Genomic DNA, 19,519 nt, shown 5'->3' with positions numbered 1-19,519 from the left:
AAAGAGCTATTTTCCAAAACGCATTTTTTACTTTTGTAACTTCTTTTTAGAAATGGCTGATATTTTGAAACTATTTAAGGCCAAAACATGTCAAAAGAAAAAAAAATATATATATATATTTAAAAAATATATATATTATATCGGCCCTATCTTGATATCGGACCGATACCGATGTGTAAAAAAACGGCCATATCGGCCGATATTATATCGGCGGCCGATATATCGTGCATCACTAGTCAAACTCTTTGGTATAATTTATTACTGTAGGCCTATACACCAAAAGTCATTGTACTAGTATGTACTGTCCATAGTACTAAGGACCAAGACGTCTTCTTCTCCGTCTACTTGGTCTCCTGACGTAGTCGTGACTGGAGGGGACAGGTTCACAGGTCCACGTGTGCTCTAGCGTCTCTCTGAGTGTCACTCGAGTTGTGATCTGAAATAATTTGAAACTTAAAAACGACTCATTCTTTGTGTGGAGGACTTTGCACGATTTGGTGTGTGTGTGTGTGTGTGTGTGCTGTTTGTTAATGTGATTGCACATGCACACAGGGAATATGCAGGTCTCAGCTGACTTAATCCACTCAGAGATGTGACAGGGCTCTGCATAACATCACAATCATCTCTCCTCAGAGACCTTTTTATCACTAGATTCTGTGCAGAGATTGAAACGGATCCGCCAGCTGTTTGTTCTCTCGCTCTGCAGGGTTGGTTGCAGCCGTCTATAACAGTATAGCCCAGGGATGGCCAACCCGCGGCTCGCGAGCCGCATGCGGCTCTTTGCCCGTCAATGTGCGGCTCTTCCATCCATTAAAAAATAATTATTATAAATAAAAAATTGTAATAGATTTTATTTTTAAATTAAAAAAAAAATGTATGTCACTCATTCCACAAGGACGTAGAATAAACATTTACATTTATTTTTTAAATGGACCATTTGCATGTTCTTGGTATCTGAATCTAGGGACATATATGGATCAGTGTCAGAAATAGTGTGTCTGTTACTAGGCTTGAGTAAATTGTAATGAACCAAAGGAGAATATCAATTCTATTTAAAAAAATTATAATTATCTTTGACTGTGAATAACACCATGCTAAAATTGACCAGACCTGAAAAATCTAAGCAAATGAATAAAGGGAAGATGATTCAACAGAAGGTTTTGTAGATAAAGTACTGAATTCTGCCATCTTTTTTATAATGTAAATTTCTCCACCATTTTTCATTGTATTGCAACACCGTTTTTTGCAAGACGTTCACAGAAAGGTAGATAAACTAACTGTGTTCTGTTTTATGGCAATAACGTTCAGGTTTGTGGGAGATAATCCCAAAAAATAAGAGAAATAAAAAAGTAAATCCAGAAGTCAGATGATTGACAGGGTAGGGTAGTTTTTCTAAATTCGAAAGCCCTGAGTCTCTTCCTTCAAAAGACTACACTCACTTTTGGCTGTGCCACTTCCTCCTGTCAATATGCGCCGGTTTCCGACTCAATGCCCTGAGATTTCTATAATCTTATATTTCACTAATAACAGTTAAAATAATTGGTAAACAAACGTAATGCTGAAAATATACACTTTTACTGTATATATCGGGCTTAAGAGGTTAAGCATGTGAGGCCCAAATTAAAAAGACATTAGCAACTTTAGAGGCCAGAGGGTGGGACATATAAACACATTTACTATCAAATAGCATTGTGAGGCTGAACAACAGGACCAATTGACTATACATGTGCTTAACATTTTTTAAATAAACATTCTTTTTTTAAATGGCTAAAAGTGATTTTGTAATTTTGCAACCGTGGGTCTCACAGGGTACTTTTAACCCTGTGAGGCCCAAATAAAAAAGACATTAGCAACTTCAGAGGCCAGAGGGTGAGACCTATAAACACATGAAGGGTGCCGTGACTGAAAAAAAAGGTTGAGAAACGCTGGTATATGGTGTGGCTCTTTGTGGTACCACAGTAATTTTTGTGGCTCTTAGTCTCTGACTGGTTGGCCACCCCTGGTATAGCCTGTCTGTCTCAGTACACCAATCAGAGCTGATGATTTCACTGATGTCACACAATAACATACTGTTAGTCTCACTGATGTCACACACGCTGGTATAATAAATTATTTTTTTCTTTTGTTTGATTCTTGAGTTTACATTTGAAGTTGTTTGTTATTCTCTTCTTCTTTTCTATTGTTTGCTTCCTGAATTGTTTTTTATTTCAATGTGTCAACCATTATTTTGTGTGTGTGTGTGTGTGTGTGTGTGTGTGTGTGTGTGTGTGTGTGTGTGTGTGTGTGTGTGTGTGTGTGTGTGTGTGTGTGTGTGTGTGTGCGTGCGTGCATGCGTGCGTGCGTGCGTGTATTTCTTGATGCCATCTTTTTATTTGAAAGTGTCTGTCTTTATTTGTGTTTGATTCTTGGATTTTTTATTGAAAAATATATATTTTCTTGTGTTGAATGTCTGAAAATATAGGTATATTGTATGTTTTTGTTTTGTTCTATGTGGACCCCAGGATGAATAGCTGTCGTCTAGGTGACAACTAGTGGGGATCCGATACAACGTTAACTAGGTGGCCATCTTGACAGTTTTTGGCAACATGCATCGGACAGTGAGTGTTTATGGAGCAGCCTGAAATGTTACATCCCAGTGACATCACTGATTGGATAGTCTGACTCACAGGATATAGACTGGGTATAAGCATGCCATTGGGCGACTATTTCAGTCGGAATTCTCCTCCCCTTCCGCTATCTGTGACACTATTTTGCAAGGGGCTTAGCGCCGCCCAGGATGATTGTGATTGGTTTAAAGAAATATAAACAAGCCAGAGCATTTCCCCCTATAGCAGCATGATAATAGGTTCAGCCAGACCTCTCTCTGGCGCTGGCACAACACTAATGTATTGTATCATAGTGTGGAGAGAGAGGTCTGATTGGAGGGTTCTCTCTTTGATTTCTAGCTTTCACTTAATGTGCATGCTTCACAAATACTGACTGAACTGTCGTGGGGTACAGGAAGAACATATTGAGTTCTTAAAACAGGTGGCATTCCCCTTTAAGGCGAGACAGCACCCCCCTAATAGGCAAAACAAATATTTGAATAGATATCACTATTAAACTTTCCCAGTTTGTTCTGTACATATAAACTAAGACAACATATATTGCAAGTTTTCTGAATGGTATGTTTATATATGCAAATGAGGCACTTCCTCGTTAAATATGCCCACATTTGCATATATCGCCAAGTCACGAATCACCAACATGGATAATGCCAGATTCCAAAACTTGGTTTAATTTTGTTGATACATTCAAAACTAAACTTTTTTCAGAAGGGATTGTGGCTATGTCCTCTTATCAGCCCACACATCAGGACATACTGTCTACTGTAAAGAAAAAAAATATTTATAAAATGTACTGTAAACCTGGCTATGAATGGTATATCAACAAACCCTTCTGCAATTAGAAGCAGGATATGGATGGGAAGAAATGTGGAACGTTTGGTGTGTGTAGGTACTAGGGAAATGGAGTTCTGTGTGTGTAGGTACTAGGGAAATGGAGTTCTGTGTGTGTAGGTACTAGGGAAATGGAGTTCTGTGTGTGTAGGTACTAGGGAAATGGAGTTCTGTGTGTGTAGGTACTAGGGAAATGGAGTTCTGTGTGTGTAGGTACTAGGGAAATGGAGTTCTGTCTTCTGTGACAGCGGGCCGCTGTCATGGATAGTGAAATCGACAGATGAGAGTTGGCCCGGACACGCCTCCCCTGTCTGAGCACCCGCCCACCTGCACTGACCTCCCTCCTCTTCTCCCCCCGCCTCTCACCCCCCCCCCCCCCCCCCCTCCAGGCTAATTCCCCTTCAACTGGCAATTTTATAGCTCAGTGGCTGCTGGATTTCCCAATGTCACCTACAGTATATAGCTCTAGAAACCCCACGCAGAGAGGCCAGTTGCCTGTCTTCACTCACACACACACACAGACTAGGGCTGACCCTGATTAGTCGAATAGTCGACTAATCGATCGAAAGGAGCCGTACTCGACTGCCAACCTCTTAGTCGAATGCAATTTTTTTTTAAAAAAAATTATAATATTTCTTTTGAATTTTTTATCATTCTTTCCAAAAGAAAAGAGGCCTAGAAGCGTGGCTAACGCTAATGGCACGCATACGAGCGAGGCTAACTGTCTAATAAAACAGGCACAGAGGCACTGAAAGAGGATTTCACCCGTCTAATGAACACACTAGACTAGACAAATATCAAGATGTATCCATCAGTGGACCAATTGCATGCTTTTGCAGAGGAGAAGAAGCCTTCAGTCGACTCCTTCAGACATTAAGCACCCCCACAGCCCAAATGGAATGATACAAAAAATAAATATATATATATATATATATATATATATATATATATATATATATATATATATATATATATATATATATATATATATATATATATATATATATATATATATATATATTATACTTTTTTATTTTTAATAGTCGACTATCGGCACATTTTGGTGATTACAAGTCGACTATACAAATCCTTAGTCGGGGACAGCCCTAACACAGACACACTCAGCTCCATGTAGGGCTGTACCGAATGTAATTTCTTTTTTTACATTCGAAGCTTCTAGATACAAGATACAAGAGATACAAGAGTTTTATTTGTCACGGCATACAGGTATACAGTGAAATGCGGGGGGTCTCGCCCGCAATGATGTGCATAATACAAGTAATAATATAATATAAGAGTCCAACCAATAGAGCGACATAGTGCAATAAACAAGTAAACAAAGTAGGCATATCAGTATCTGTACATGAGCTATTTACAGAGCATGGTAGGACATGCTAGGTCCTGTGTCAGTGCAGTACACTGTTAGCTTCGGATGAGGCATTGGGTCTTTATGTACACTGCTATACAATGCTATATTATACGATCTCAAGCTATACTATTCTTAAAGTGATCTTTCCTTCTGTATTGAAGTATTCGAATGAAGCTTCGAATGTCTGTCATCCTATTTTATGACGTAATAAAAAATACACATATATATATATTAATTTCTTTTTTATATATCCTCAAACTAAATCCTAAATTTGAATAAAGTGATTAATCTGATTAAATTAGTCTTAAAACATTTTTAAATCTACTTTCTTTAATGAATATAACTTGTCCGTTTCGTCAACATAAATAATCCAATAGGGGCACGGTTGGCACGGTTGGTACGAAAGTGATGGTGACGTCTTGACGGAGCGCCGAGCGCCAAGCGGATGCAGATATACAGGCTACATCATTTATGATAAATGTTTTATTTAAATTTGTATGACGAGTCATAATACTATAATAGTATAATATTAGTGTAGCCTAATCTTTATCTGCAACTGTGAAGACAAACCCCATTGGTTTAAACAGAATTAATAGAATAAAGTCAATGTTATGAATGAAGCTTCAAAGCTTCAATTTATGCGGTACAGGCCTAGCTCCATGTCAATGAGCCACCATTTATTTATCTTTTATTGTGTGTGTGTGTGTGTGTGTGTGTGTGTGTGTGTGTGTGTGTGTGTGTGTGTGTGTGTGTGTGTGTGTGTGTGTGTGTGTGTGTGTGTGTGTGTGTGTGTGTGTGTGTGTGTGTGTGTGTGTGTGTGTGTGTGTGTGTGTGTGTGTGTGTGTGTGTGTGTGTGTGTGTGTGTGTGTGTGTGTGTGTGTGTGTGTGTGGGGCTTCTCCGCCTGGGGAATCGTTTTGAGTGGGAAACGTAGTCATCTATGTCTAATTGCGTTCATATCAAGAGATTTGACTGCAGGGGAGATAGAGGGGCTTTGGCACCGACCGTGTAATTTCAACCAAATCACAATTTAATGGGTGGCAGAAAATTCATTCAAAGAGGAAAATTAATAGAATTAACGTTGTTATTATCATCTGCATATTGGAGGTGGTCAAGGGCTCATATTCATCTGTCCCTCTCGTGCTCTAACGATGCCGAATACACCCAGCCAGACCTTCACTCCAACAATGAAACAAGGACGTGCAGTGGCACAGATGCAAAGCATTCTCACATACAGTAGATCCTTGTAGATTATCACATATATTCCCATATAGATTCTCATATAGATTTTAACATAGATTCTAACATAGATTATCATATAGATTCTCACATAGATACTCACATATATTCTAACATAGATTATCATATAGATTCTCACATAGATTCTCACATAGATACTCACATAGATTCTAACATAGATTCTCATATAGATACTCACATAGATTATCATATAGATTCTCATATAGATTCTCACATATATTCTCATATAGATTCTCATATAGATTCTCACATAGATTCTCACATAGATTCTCATATAGATTCTCACATAGATTCTCATATAGATTCTCACATAGATACTCACATAGATTCTAACATAGATTCTCATATAGATTCTCACATAGATTCTCATATAGATTTTTCACATATATTCTCACATAGATTCTCATAGATTCTCACCTAGATTCTCATATAGATTTTTCACATAGATTATCACATATATTCTCATATAGATTCTCACATAGATTATCACATAGATTCTAACATAGATTCTCATATAGATTTTCACATAGATTATCACATAGATTCTCACATAGATTCTCATATGTGAACTGGCATGGTCTAGGTCGGGTTGTTAACACATCCACCGCCGGAAACACTTTACAACGTTATTGCCCGCCATGCTTTGACCGCCAGACCACGCTGTACAGCGATATTGAGATCAATATTAAATTTTTTCGCCATGGCATTCATAATTCATATATACACCTCCGGCGCTGAAGCTGGACCCTACGGCTCAATACAACGACGGCTCAATACCGCCGCCTGGTGGATGGTCGGGCGAGTTACACTCGAACAACAGGAAGTGGGAGGTGTGCGTCGATTAAATTCATCCGGCCGTCAGATATTGTCGCAAGGCTCCCGACAGACACTATGTACATATCGATCGCTTTATAAACTTAATAATCTATATGATTTCGGCGTTTATTGCGACATACAAACCGGAAATGGACCTAGGCGATCGACGTCCTATACCTGGGATCTTTCACCGCCAGTCTCATTGACGCACGGTAAGAGGACGCTGACGCTATTTTCAGCCCAATTATTCATTCATTTCACTGCAAACCGATCTGATCAATATATCACCCATACTACATAAAGCATTTACTGATGATCACGGAATTATAAATGACCCCCCCGCCCCTTTTCATCCACGCATGATGACACATAACGTATAGGATCATATACAGTTGAATTTTTTAATATAGCGTGTATCGGGAATAAACGGCAATTGATAATCTATATATGCGTTTATGCCTATAACTCACGTTCTATGAATTACTGCAGAATACGATAAAAACATACTTAAATTCTAGAAGGTATTTTCATATGAATATATGAATGAAAAAATATAACGTTCCTACATCCTGAACGATAGATAATCGATGTTGAATGGGCCATAGTAATGTCAATTTAGCAATACAATTTAAAAAGTTATAGCCCTGCAAAGAAGGTAAACATCTCCATAGGCTTAGAGTGGTGGCAGTGATCATACATTGATGGATAGAAGCGTGGCAGGGAATGTGTTAAGAAGCTCACAATTCTTCAGAAAATCCAAATTATGTCCGGGACCAGATGGACACCAATACTGGAAATCACGAGCATATAATTGGAATACTCTTTTTGGAATACCCCCGATCAAAGGTAAGGACTATCTGACGTCAATTCCAGCTTGATTGTACAATCGATCCAGCTGATTAGGGTGTGTGGTGTTCACAACGAATGCCGTTACTGGCAATCAAAGCATCAGAAACGCCCCCGCCCCCCCCCCCCCCCCCACCCTTTCATGCATTCATGATGAAACATAATATCTATTATATACATTTGATTTGGAAATAGTAGCGTGTCCAGGGATGAAACACCAATGCTTTTAGTAGACCTCACGTAGCGCCCTATAACTCAGCTTTCCAGGAATTACTCCGAAACTATACTTATATTCACCATGGGATAACACGCGAATGTATACATGAAAATATTTATTCTTTTTTGCATGTTCGGCAGAAGATACTGACTGTCAAATGACCATAGTATTGTCTATAGCTATAATATAGAATATAGATATAGCTCTACAAACAAGGTGACGCACCCCTATCTTTAAAGCGTAGCCTAGCTAGATTGCTAGAACAGGATGTGGAAAATGGCCGCCGCATAATGAGTTAACAGCCTCTTCCTGGACCTTGTGTTTTGTTTTAAATTTCTGAATATAATAGAAGACAATATTATAAGCTCCAGTAGAGCACCGATGCAGTGAGTCATAGTCGTTTATTTTTTTAACTTCATTGATGAATGGGGATTATAGCGCAAGGCACTGGACTTCAGATAAGCATCATAGGAAATCATTGGGAACAGATACTCGTTTCTGAATAGTGACTACAAACCTCCCAGATAGCAAAAGATGTTAATTCAATGTTGAGTTATGGTCAAAATGCTTGATTTTTGGTTAAGGTCGACGATTGATGGTGGATCAACCATTAACCGATGAACCACTTGGCCAATGTTGAAAACATGTCATTGAATCAATATTGTTTTGTGGTTGCATTTTAATGATTGAAATGCCAATATCTATTAAATGTTGAATCAACGTATGCTGCTCAACGTATGCTGTCGTCATTGTGTCTCATCACCCAGACTGCACTGCACTTGTGCTGCGCCGCCTCCCAGAATGCACCTGTGCGGCAGCTTCCTGGCTGCTACCTCATGTCTCTCTGCATCGTTAAGACTGGTGAGTACTGCATGGCAATAATGTCGATTATGTTGTATGTTGTATGTTGTATGTATGCTTTCGATTGCAAACGCCAGCGGAGTAGTGCCGTGTTCGTTTTTACATGGTAGAGAATATTATATTAACCGTTATTCATGCCTGCTAGCTGAAGCTAATTTAGCTAGTAGCGTTAGCAGTTAGCTATGATGAATGTTTCCACCTGTTGCATATACTGTTTAGGGATGCACGATAAGGCCGATATCAGCAATTATGACGTCATCCCGATAAACTCGATAACGTTATTGATAGCTCCGATAACATATAATAAATTTTTTGGTTAAAAGAAATCCGGTTTGGGTGGATTTGGATGAAGGGCGCTTGTTTTTATTATAGCCTCCTCCCGTTTTGCCAGTACTGTGGTAAAACTGATAGCGTGTGGTTTAGGAACAGGGAGTTTTTCACAAATCGAGTGCTCCCTTTCTTGGCTGTGACGTAGTCACGTTACATTCGGAGACAGACAGTCGATCTGCCTATTACGTCCCACGGCTTGCACCCACCTCTTCTTCTTACCACCAATCATAAGCTCTCGTTCGTTTATTTACTTCCGGATTGTCAGCCATTACTCTACTCGGAGCTAACGTTATCTCCCCGCCAGCCACATTGACAAGTACCAGCGCTTATACATTACTGGCAAATGTCTTGTTGCACTCGACATTAGTAAAATATGTCTTTTGAACATTTCGTTCTCTCCGCCATTATGAGAGCAGAGCTGTCTGTACTGAGTCGGCAGCGCAGCACCCGTGTGAGTGAGTGTGTGTGTGTGTGTGTGTGTGTGAGTGAGTGTGTGTGTGTGTGTGGGAGGGAGCCTGCTCGCAGCAGGCAGAGACAGAGGCAGGAGAGATAATAGACAACGGCCAACAAGATTAGTTTGCGACGTTTAAATTCCTCAAAAAAAAACTCCATAATTTCTCGAGTACCGATAGCAGTACCGATGACGTCGGAGCTTATAAATACTAAAAAAAAAAAAAAAAAATTTGATTAAAAAATAATATATATATATATATATATATATATATATATATACAGTTAAAAAATATTATAATACAATAAATATCGGTTATCGGTATCGGCTTGAGGAGCATACATTTATCGGTATCGGTGTCAAAAAATCAATATCGTGCATCCCTAATACTGTTATACATTTTATGTAGGCTAACGTCAGTAACGTTTCAAAATGTGGCTTATGATGTATTCTTTAACAGGATACACTGGCACAATCAGTTAGCTTAGCATTGCTGCTACCTTGCTTGCTAAAAAGTCATGGTAAACCAGGGTGCAGGCATACAGGCCGGGCCTGTCTCTCTCCCTCCCTCCCTAATGTGTTTGTGCTTAAAACAATGATGACCGCATGTTCTCAGAGCATTTTCAGAGCACTGTTAAACTGTTAAATGGTCATTTTAAAACTAATATAAGAAATTAATGTATATAGTGGTATATTTATGAGGAAAAAAAAATATTTGCAACAACTTTTAACATTTATACAGGTAGGTTATTGATAACTAATTCTGCTATGAGTGTCATATTACAGTGACATTCATACAGTATCCTTTGATTTCACATATTTTTATTATTATTTCACAATAAAATACTGTAATCAAAATCCTCTGTAATATCACATCAGATTTTGTAATCTCACAATAACATAGCAATATTTCACATTTAATTATTATTTCACAATAATAGTAATCAAAATCGAAAGGTCCATTTGCATATTATTGGTATCTAGGGACATCTATGGACCTCAGGGAATGTATTCACATTGTCAGAAATATTGTGTCTATTACTAGGCTTGCTTAAATTGTGATGAAACAAATGAGAATATGAATTATGATGTTTCTTTGCATCTTTGACAGTGAATAACACCATGCTAATAATGACCAAACATTAAAAACTGCCACTGATCTCGTTCAGTCCCCTCTTGAGGTCATGTGTAAAAAAAAATCGAAGGAAATTAATAAAGGGAAGATGATTAAACCGAAGGTTCTGTAGATGCAGTACTGAATTCTCCCATCCGGACCAATGCAATTTGAAATATTATTATAGAATATGATGCTTATAAATGACCTTATTATAGCCAATTCGCACATTTATATATATATTATCTTTCAAATGCCTGAGTTCAATTTGGATTTAGTATCACCAGGCATGCATAAGAACAGATAATAATCTACTGTAATCTACTGTACTTTTAAATTTTCCCCACAGTGCAACCGTTTTGAAACTAATTTCAGATCTAATTGTTTCTCCCACTTTGGCCTCCTGACAGACACCGATGCCCTTCAAAAGATCCAAGATGCCCTGGGTCAGAGAGGACGGACCATCCTGCAGTTCTGCCAGAAACTGGACAACCCGGAGATCAGGGAAGTTCTGGCCAGATATGATCCAGAGACTTCGATGAAGACTCCTTATGGTGTACTTCAAGGAGCCTACGGAGAAACTGCTGCTCGGAGTTGATGTAAGTTTTATTTATTTAAATATTAAAATATTTGAAATGCTAAACGAGTGATTACAAACCCTACAAACACTGTGATAGACCCTCTAAACACTGTGATAGACCCTCTAAACACTGTAAACACTGTGATAGATCTATCACAGTGTTTAGAGGGTCTATCACAGTGTTTAGAGGGTCTATCAGTGTTTGTAGGGTCTATCACAGTGTTTGTAGGGTCTATCACAGTGTTTGTAGGGTCTATTACAGTGTTTAGAGGGTCTATCACACCCTCTAAACACTGATAGACCCTCTAAACACTGGGACAGACCCTCTAAACACTGTGACAGACCCTCTAAACACTGATAGACCCTCTAAACACTATGATAGACCCTCTAAACACTGTGATAGACCCTCTAAACACTGTGATAGACCCTCTAAACACTGTGACAGACCCTCTAAACACTGTTTTGAAATTGTTCAAATATACCGTTTACATATGGACAGGAGGGTTAATGTGGTTAAACCTAATGACTGGCATGGGCTGGAATATCAGTGCATGCATAAAGTGTGTGTATAAACAAGTTGGTTGCTCTGTGTTCATAAAATAAACGTTATGCTGTTTCTAACGCAGGGCCTTCATTTTCTTCTCTCTGATTTAGATTTCTCGCCTGGCTTTGGTAGGAGGCACCAATTCAGAGAACCTGATCAGACTGATGTTGAAAACTGCTATGACCAACGCCCTGGCCAGTGGGTTCAACTGGGCTGGAAAGAAAGACAAGCGTTGTTCAGAAAGCAAGAAGCCATTCAAGCACACCACACTACAAGCATGCATGTTTGGTGAGCTTCCTCCCCTGCAAACTACTTCATAGGTTAAGTTTAGGTAGTGAGGTGGTGATGCTGGTGATGCTGGTGATTCAGAATATAATTATGCTGTTGCAAAAACTAAAAAAAAAAGTGTTATGTTGGAATAAAGTGATGAAAGTGCAACCTATAAGAAATGGACAACGTAATTGAGCTTTAGAGGTGCATGGATACACATTGTATTGCCTAGATGGTGTCAGGCTAGGCGATTGCTTAATTCTCTTTCCTGTCCAGTCTAACTGGATGCTGACTGTAGCTTGTTACTGTAGACCTACAGAGTGAGTAATTGAGTTATTAAAAAAAATCGCACTCGTGTGAAGTGAGGGGTGCTCTTATCATCGTACATCATCTCACCCACCTCTCTTCCTCCCTTTTTTATTTTTGTGTCTATCAGCTGCTGCTCGACAGTTTGACCCCAAGCTGACCGACCAGGACTACAGCGAAACTGTCAAGAAGTGGCTTCGTTATGCGCCAGACCGGGAGGGAGGCATCTCAAGGAACCGAAGTGACCCAAACTTAAGTCAAGCGAACCAGAGTCAAACTTAGGGTACCCCAGCACAGCACAGCACACACTGTTTCCCTGGTTCATACAGTACAAGGAATTACCCTGATGGACACTGTTCTTCCATGGACGGCATCTACTTGAATGACATGCTGCTTCAGCCTGTTCTTGGAACCGAAGTGACCCAAACTTAATTGTCAAAGTCAGAGTCAAACTTGGGGTACCCCAGCACACTGTTTCCCTGGTTCATACAGTACAAGGAATTACCCTGGACACTGTTCTTCCATGGACGGCATCTACTTGAATGACTTATGTGCTTCAGCCTGTTCTTGCAGTGTTTATTTTTTTTATTTTTAATTTTAACCTTTATTTACCCAGAGTAGGTTCGCTGAGCACAGATGCTCTTTTTCAGCTACGCCCTGCTTCACATTCACAGAGTTCCATTCACACCTGGGAGCTGCCCAGGCCTAACAAAATTAATAGTTGGTTTCAGGTTGCCGACCGACCCTGCCGATTTAGGTGCGACCCAATATATTTTATGAGTTTTTAGAAAAAATTATAAAAAAAAAAAAAATAACGTTTTTTTATTTTTTTTTAATAAAGTTTCATAGAAATCTTAGTCAAACATTTAGTATTATGGATATTAAACATGCTGGCAGAGTACATGCATCCATGTTGTTGTGAACATTTTAATTAAATAAAGAAATTCCCTATCCATAGTCGCCGTGGGAAAGAATAAAATAAAAAAATAAAATAAAATAAATTCCCTACCTACCCATGGCCAAACTGACAACCAACCTGAAACCAACTATTAATTTTGTTAGGCCCCAGTACAACCACAGTCTGACACTGTTGGCCACTGAGCAACTCCACTGGAGCAGTTGGGTGTTTAGTGCCTTGCTCAAGGGCACTTCAGCGGTTGGTGTTAAGGGTATGGGAGAGAGTTATATGGGAGAGAGTTATAGAAACATTAGGGGTGTAACGGTACACAAAATCCACGGTTCGGTACGTACCTCGGTTTTGAAGACACGGTTCGGTATTATTTTCGGTACAGTTGGGGGGGGGGGGGGGGGGGGGGGAATCCAAAAAAAATTGCTTTTCATTTATCTATTTATTTAACTGTATTAAACAATATAAAACGAATTGGCCATAATTGACTGAGCAAACTAATGCTTACTGCTGTAACCTACTAATAACACTTAAGTAAATCTGAAGATTATTATATAGCAGATGCCTTGGAGGATAAGTCGTGGACAACTGTAGATCATCTAAGCTCCACTGTGTTTAAATTCAAATCCTATGCCATTGTTATTTAACCCTTGTGTCTGAAAACTAAAGTATTATACTCTTATTAGGGGACTAAATTGAAAAACTCCATAAAAAGATTATGTTGAAATAATTTCCCACTTTCTTTTCCATAAATATTTTATTCAACTTCAGCCCTGATCATAACCATTTTTTATATTATTTTTGTAATGAAATACTCCCACTTTTCTGAAAAGAGTTGTTAAATATGACAAAAAAAAGAATATGTGGTGGTTATGATCGGGCTGAAGTGGAATAAACAATTTATGAAGAGTAAAAAAAAAATACAAGATAATTAAAAGATTATGCCACATATTATGTTGGCTCATCACTGCAAAGTTATCAAACAAATACGAATCTGATCAGACACAAGGGTTAAGTTGTTGTTCCCTTTCTAATTTCCTCAAACATCTAGTCTAGTTAATGTGATCAATATTATTTGACAATTGATGCTTTTTGTTGGACATTTCAGTCAGTAGTGAGCTCATACTTTGAGCTCATAAATTTATAGTTAAAATGATTGAGACAACGCAATCTTGTCTTCGTTGTGCATGAATGCGTGTGCTCACCACACACAATATGTGTGTCACTATTCTGGCAGTGGCTATATATGTATTGTTAATGAAAGCCTGTTATAAGGTCTGTTATTTTTTTTTTGTAAAAAGTGTTGGTCACTGGGAGTTATGATACCCTAGAAAAAAATAAATTTTCATATTAAAGACATGTTGTCATTTTTGTTCACACATTTTTGGAAATATGGTCATATAAGAATTTTATTATTATTTATTTAACAATAGTGTGTTTAACAGCAGGAAAAAAACATGTAATGTTATGATGTATACATATCAGCAGCAATATTTTAATGTAAAATGTACATTAATCAGTATTGATTCCTTAACTTTACAAGTTACAAGTAGATGTACAAGTTACAAATGTACAAGTAGAGTACCATTTAGATTATGGTTGAATAAACATTGATGTCTAACATTGATTCAATATAAAATCAACTAAAATGTGCATGTAGATTACCATTTAGATTATGGTTGAATAAACATTGATGTCTAACATTGATTCAATATAAAATCAACTAAAATGTGCATGTAGATTACCATTTAGATGATGGTTGAATCAACATTGATATAGTATCAGCTATGGTTGACACCTAACGTTGATTCAACGTGTAAGTCATAGACAACGATCTGTATAATTTAGATGTCAGGCTTCAACATAGATTCAATATTTCTGCCGAACCCTATTTCAACGTTGATTCACCCTTTTTTTGCTATCTGGGCTCCTCCCCCCTCCACCTCCCCCTCCCCGTGCCCCCTCCCCCTCCACGTCCCATACTATTCTGCTCAGAAAGCAGTGCTCAGCAGGATTTTCAGTTGATGAAGATGATGTTATGGGAACAGAGGAACGGGACCCGTAATAAAGCAATGCAGCCGGTCCGGGACCCACAGGGTTCCTTGAGGTTGTTCCAGGAGGTCCGAGAAAAACTAGGAATAATTTAATGTCACTACTTCATTCACTAGAGATTAGAGGCCCCATGACCGAATGTTGTACGGTAATTTGCCCTCTGTACAATAATTGTGCCCTATGTACAATCATTCTGTTCTATATGTTCTATTGGTTAGAAGTTGCAAACGATAAATTCCCTGAAAAGAACATCCCTTGTCAACATACTTGCGTACAACTTTTGGAAGAGACATTTTAAACTTTTAGGAAAATATTCTAATGTATTATTTCCATAACTGAATAGACAAACTGTCCATAGAGGACACTGTTTGAAGCTAGAAAGCTTCAAAGAATTACAGAAATAGGTTTTGTAAACTAATTACAGGCTCTGCAAATGTTGACAATACAGAGAGGTACAGTCTGTTGACATGGTACAGAGAGATATTCTACATAGAGGTAGTCTGTTGATGTGCTACAAAGAGGTAGTTTGTTGACGTGCTACAGAGAGGTAGTTTGTTGACGTGCTACAGAGATGTCATTTGTTGACGTGCTACAGACATGTAGTCTGTTGACATGATGCTACAGAGAGGTAGTCTGTTGACATACTACAGAGAGATTGTTTGTTGACATGATGCTACAGAGAGGTAGTCTGTTGACATGATGCTACAGAGAGATTGTCTGTTGACATGATGCTACAGAGAGATTGTCTGTTGACATGATGCTACAGAGAGATTGTCTGTTGACATGATGCTACAGAGAGATTGTTTGTTGACATGATGCTACAGAGAGGTAGTCTGTTGACATGATGCTACAGAGAGATTGTCTGTTGACATGATGCTACAGAGAGATTGTCTGTTGACATGATGCTACAGTAGTCTGTTGACATGCTACAGAGAGATTGTCTGTTGACATGATGCTACAGAGAGGTAGTCTGTTGACGTGCTACAGAGAGGTAGTCTGTTGATATGATGCTACAGAGGGGAGCATGTCTATGTTCCCCGGGTCCTATGTTCCCCGGGTCCTATGTTCCCCGGTAGCGATAGATAGTCAGACCACCAGCCCTGATTCCAATTCTAACCTTAACCAACTTCGAAAGAGGGCCTAAGCTTAACCAGTTCGAAACAAGGCGGACATTAATAATTAATTAAATAATAAAAATTAATAAAATGTTCAATCAATCAATCAATATGACCCGGGGAACATAGAACCCGGGGAACATAGGGATGACCCCCTACAGAGAGCTAGTTTGTTGACATCATACTACAGAGAGGTAGTCTGTTGACATGAGGGCCATTTGCTCCTTCCTCTTGTCGCCATCCTCTTTTTGATGGTAGGCGTAGCTTTAGCTCCCGTTAGCCTAGCCTTAGCCACGCGGTGCTCCCGGTGCTAACCTAGCCTATACTTTCAGCTAAACTTGCTACCCTTATTATTTTCCTCTTGCGTGATCTGGGCCCATACCCTGTTGACAGAGTCACCTGGGGAGCAACAATAACTTGGTCATGACGACAAGGTGCTTCGTTAGCCTTTGGCGTGGTTTATTATTTCACACATAGCTTATACACCATGAGACCTTCTCTCTGTGAGTGGCGACGGAGGAAGAGATCAATGGGGAGGGAACAATCCCTTATATACCCTCTTACCTGACGTCGGCTCCAATAGCTACGTCTCCTTGCGCCTATAGCGCCCTCTTGTGGAAACAGTTAAGCAGTTACATGCAATCATTTATAACACATAAACTCAACAACATGTAGTCACTGAAACATGCTGCAGGGAGACATGTAGTCACTGAAACATGCTGCAGGGAGACATGTAGTCACTGAAACATGCTGCTCCTGCAGGGAGACATGTAGTCACTGAAACATGCTGCTCCTGCAGGGAGACATGTAGTCACTGAAACATGCTGCAGGGAGACATGTAGTCAAATGAGAGACTTCCAGACCGTATGTGAATAAACGTTTCATTTACACAAGGAAGAAAATAATAACTTCTGGTTTGTGGTTTCAACGTATTGAGGCTGCAGTGTTGATGAGAATATATAATGTGTAGCTGCAGGTTACAAACTGTCATCACTAATAGATCCAGAATAGACAATGCCAAGAAATGATTAGTAAATCTCTTTGATCTAGGGCAGTGCTTCCCAATCCTCTCCTCGAAGCACCCCAGCCTTTCCATGTATTTGTTCAATTCCACCATCAGCACACCTGATTCAACTCAATAAGCCCTTTATTAGTTGAATCAGGTGTGCTGGTGGTGGTGGAAATGAACAAATACATGGAACGGCTGGGGTGCTTCGAGGAGAGGTTTGGGAACCACTGATCTAGGGATATGTAAACAACATCTTGTTTGACATGTACACACCTTGACACACAATGGGGCATATGTGCTGATGTAAGTGGTGCAACATAGCCACTTTCACTCCCTGACTGCAGTGGAGGAAGATGTCTCATTTAGACTGCTCTAGCTACCTGTCGCTCGTAACCCACTGTCGAAATCTCATCAGATAGTGATCCCTGAGAAAACTGTCGAAATCTCATCAGATAGTGATCCCTGAGAAAACTGTCAAAATCTCATCAGATAGTGATCCCTGAGAAAACTGTTGAAATCTCATCAGATAGTGATCCCTGAGAAAACTGTCGAAATCTCATCAGATAGTGATCCCTGAGAAAACTGTCGAAATCTCATCAGATAGTGATCCCTGAGAAAACTGTCGAAATCTCATCAGATAGTGATCCCTGAGAAAACTGTCGAAATCTCATCAGATAGTGATCCCTGAGAAAACTGTAAATCTCATCAGATGGGGATCCTGAGATTAGATCTCATCAGGGGTGTGAAAAATACCCAGAAACTATACTAAAAAGTCAAAGTTAAAACTTTTTTTTATTCCGGGGCAATAAAATGTTCCGTTTCGTCCTCTTCATCACTCGTACTATCGTTTGTGGCCATCTTCTGTAGCTTGTCACTCTGACTGTCTTCTGATAGCAGGTGTTTTTTTTTGTATTTCTTTTATCAAATATCCCCACTTTCTAGTCTTGCACAAGGACCAAATCACTTTGGTATGGGCGGGTTCATTTTCCATTGATGGGGATTTGATTGGCTCTTTTTAAAGGATTTAAAACGTTAACGTTAGTTCGGCCACAGAAACAAATATACTAATTAAAATGGTTGGACCTGCGAGATTTGTACTTTGTACTTTGTAGATCTGCATTTAAAATGTAAGGAGTACGTTTTTTTTCTCTGAAATGTAATTGAGTAAAAGTACAAGTATACAAACCTTAAAATACTTGAGTAAAGTACAAATCCTCCAAAACAGTACTTAAGTATTGTAACGAAGTACAATTACTCAACTACTTTACACCCCTGGATCTCATCAGATGAGGATCCTGAGACTAGATCTCATCAGATGAGGATCCGTCTCTGTGCGTCTGTGCTATTTGCGGGTATTTAAATGAGGTAAAATGGGTGAAAAATCTGCCCTTTTCTATGCAAATGAGCCTCATTGCAAAACACTCCAATTCACAAAGATCAGCGCTATTTGCCACTCGTCGTTAAAGTGACACTATTTATGTCTTCAGATAATTGGTGGTAACTAAGAGCATTAGTGGCCAGCGTCTCCGGTGATCCGTTGGGTTAGGTAATAATCACAATAAAGAGAATAGAACCTGCACACTCATATGCTCCAGAATAAGCTTTTAATTTATAACATTTCGTCAGGTCCATGAGGAGTAGACGCTGTAAACACGGCCAATGAAACGTTTATTCTGCAGTACAGTATATGAGAATGTGGGTTATTCTCTTAAATAAACATTAAATACAATTACATTTCTCACTCTAAAAATATTCCGAAATCTGAAATGATTTTCACTGGCACACAGTGCCTAACTTCGCCGAAAGTTTCAGCACCATGGACAGGTCTGCTCAAACTAATTTATTTTGGGATGACATGACAAACGATTTGGTACGGCAAATTCAAAATTGTTTGTATTCCTATACATCCCTAGATTGTGTTTTGATATAGACGGTTTCGTTTTGTAGCTTATTGTAGCTTATTAGTGGTTAATGACAACCACTGTCAACCACTACAAAAAAGGGTCTATATTGATATGCCTTAAAATGTCTATCCCT

At 39.0% G+C, this 19,519-nt stretch overlaps 1 protein-coding gene across 1 annotated transcript in view; it reads left to right on the top strand.

Moving 5' to 3' along the window:
* The window catches only part of dpp10 (dipeptidyl peptidase like 10), a gene marked incomplete at its 3' end in the record, with an annotated part of 1,190,700 nt that overhangs the window by 538,317 nt on the left and 632,864 nt on the right, over positions 1-19,519 (top strand). The window lies entirely within an intron of this gene.

Source organism: Notolepis coatsorum (genome assembly GCF_963971535.1).
Source record: "Notolepis coatsorum genome assembly, chromosome: 5".
In the NCBI taxonomy this organism is placed as follows: domain Eukaryota; kingdom Metazoa; phylum Chordata; class Actinopteri; order Aulopiformes; family Paralepididae; genus Notolepis; species Notolepis coatsorum.
Note: the sequence above shows the minus strand (reverse complement) of the source record. Positions and strands in the feature narration are given on the sequence as shown.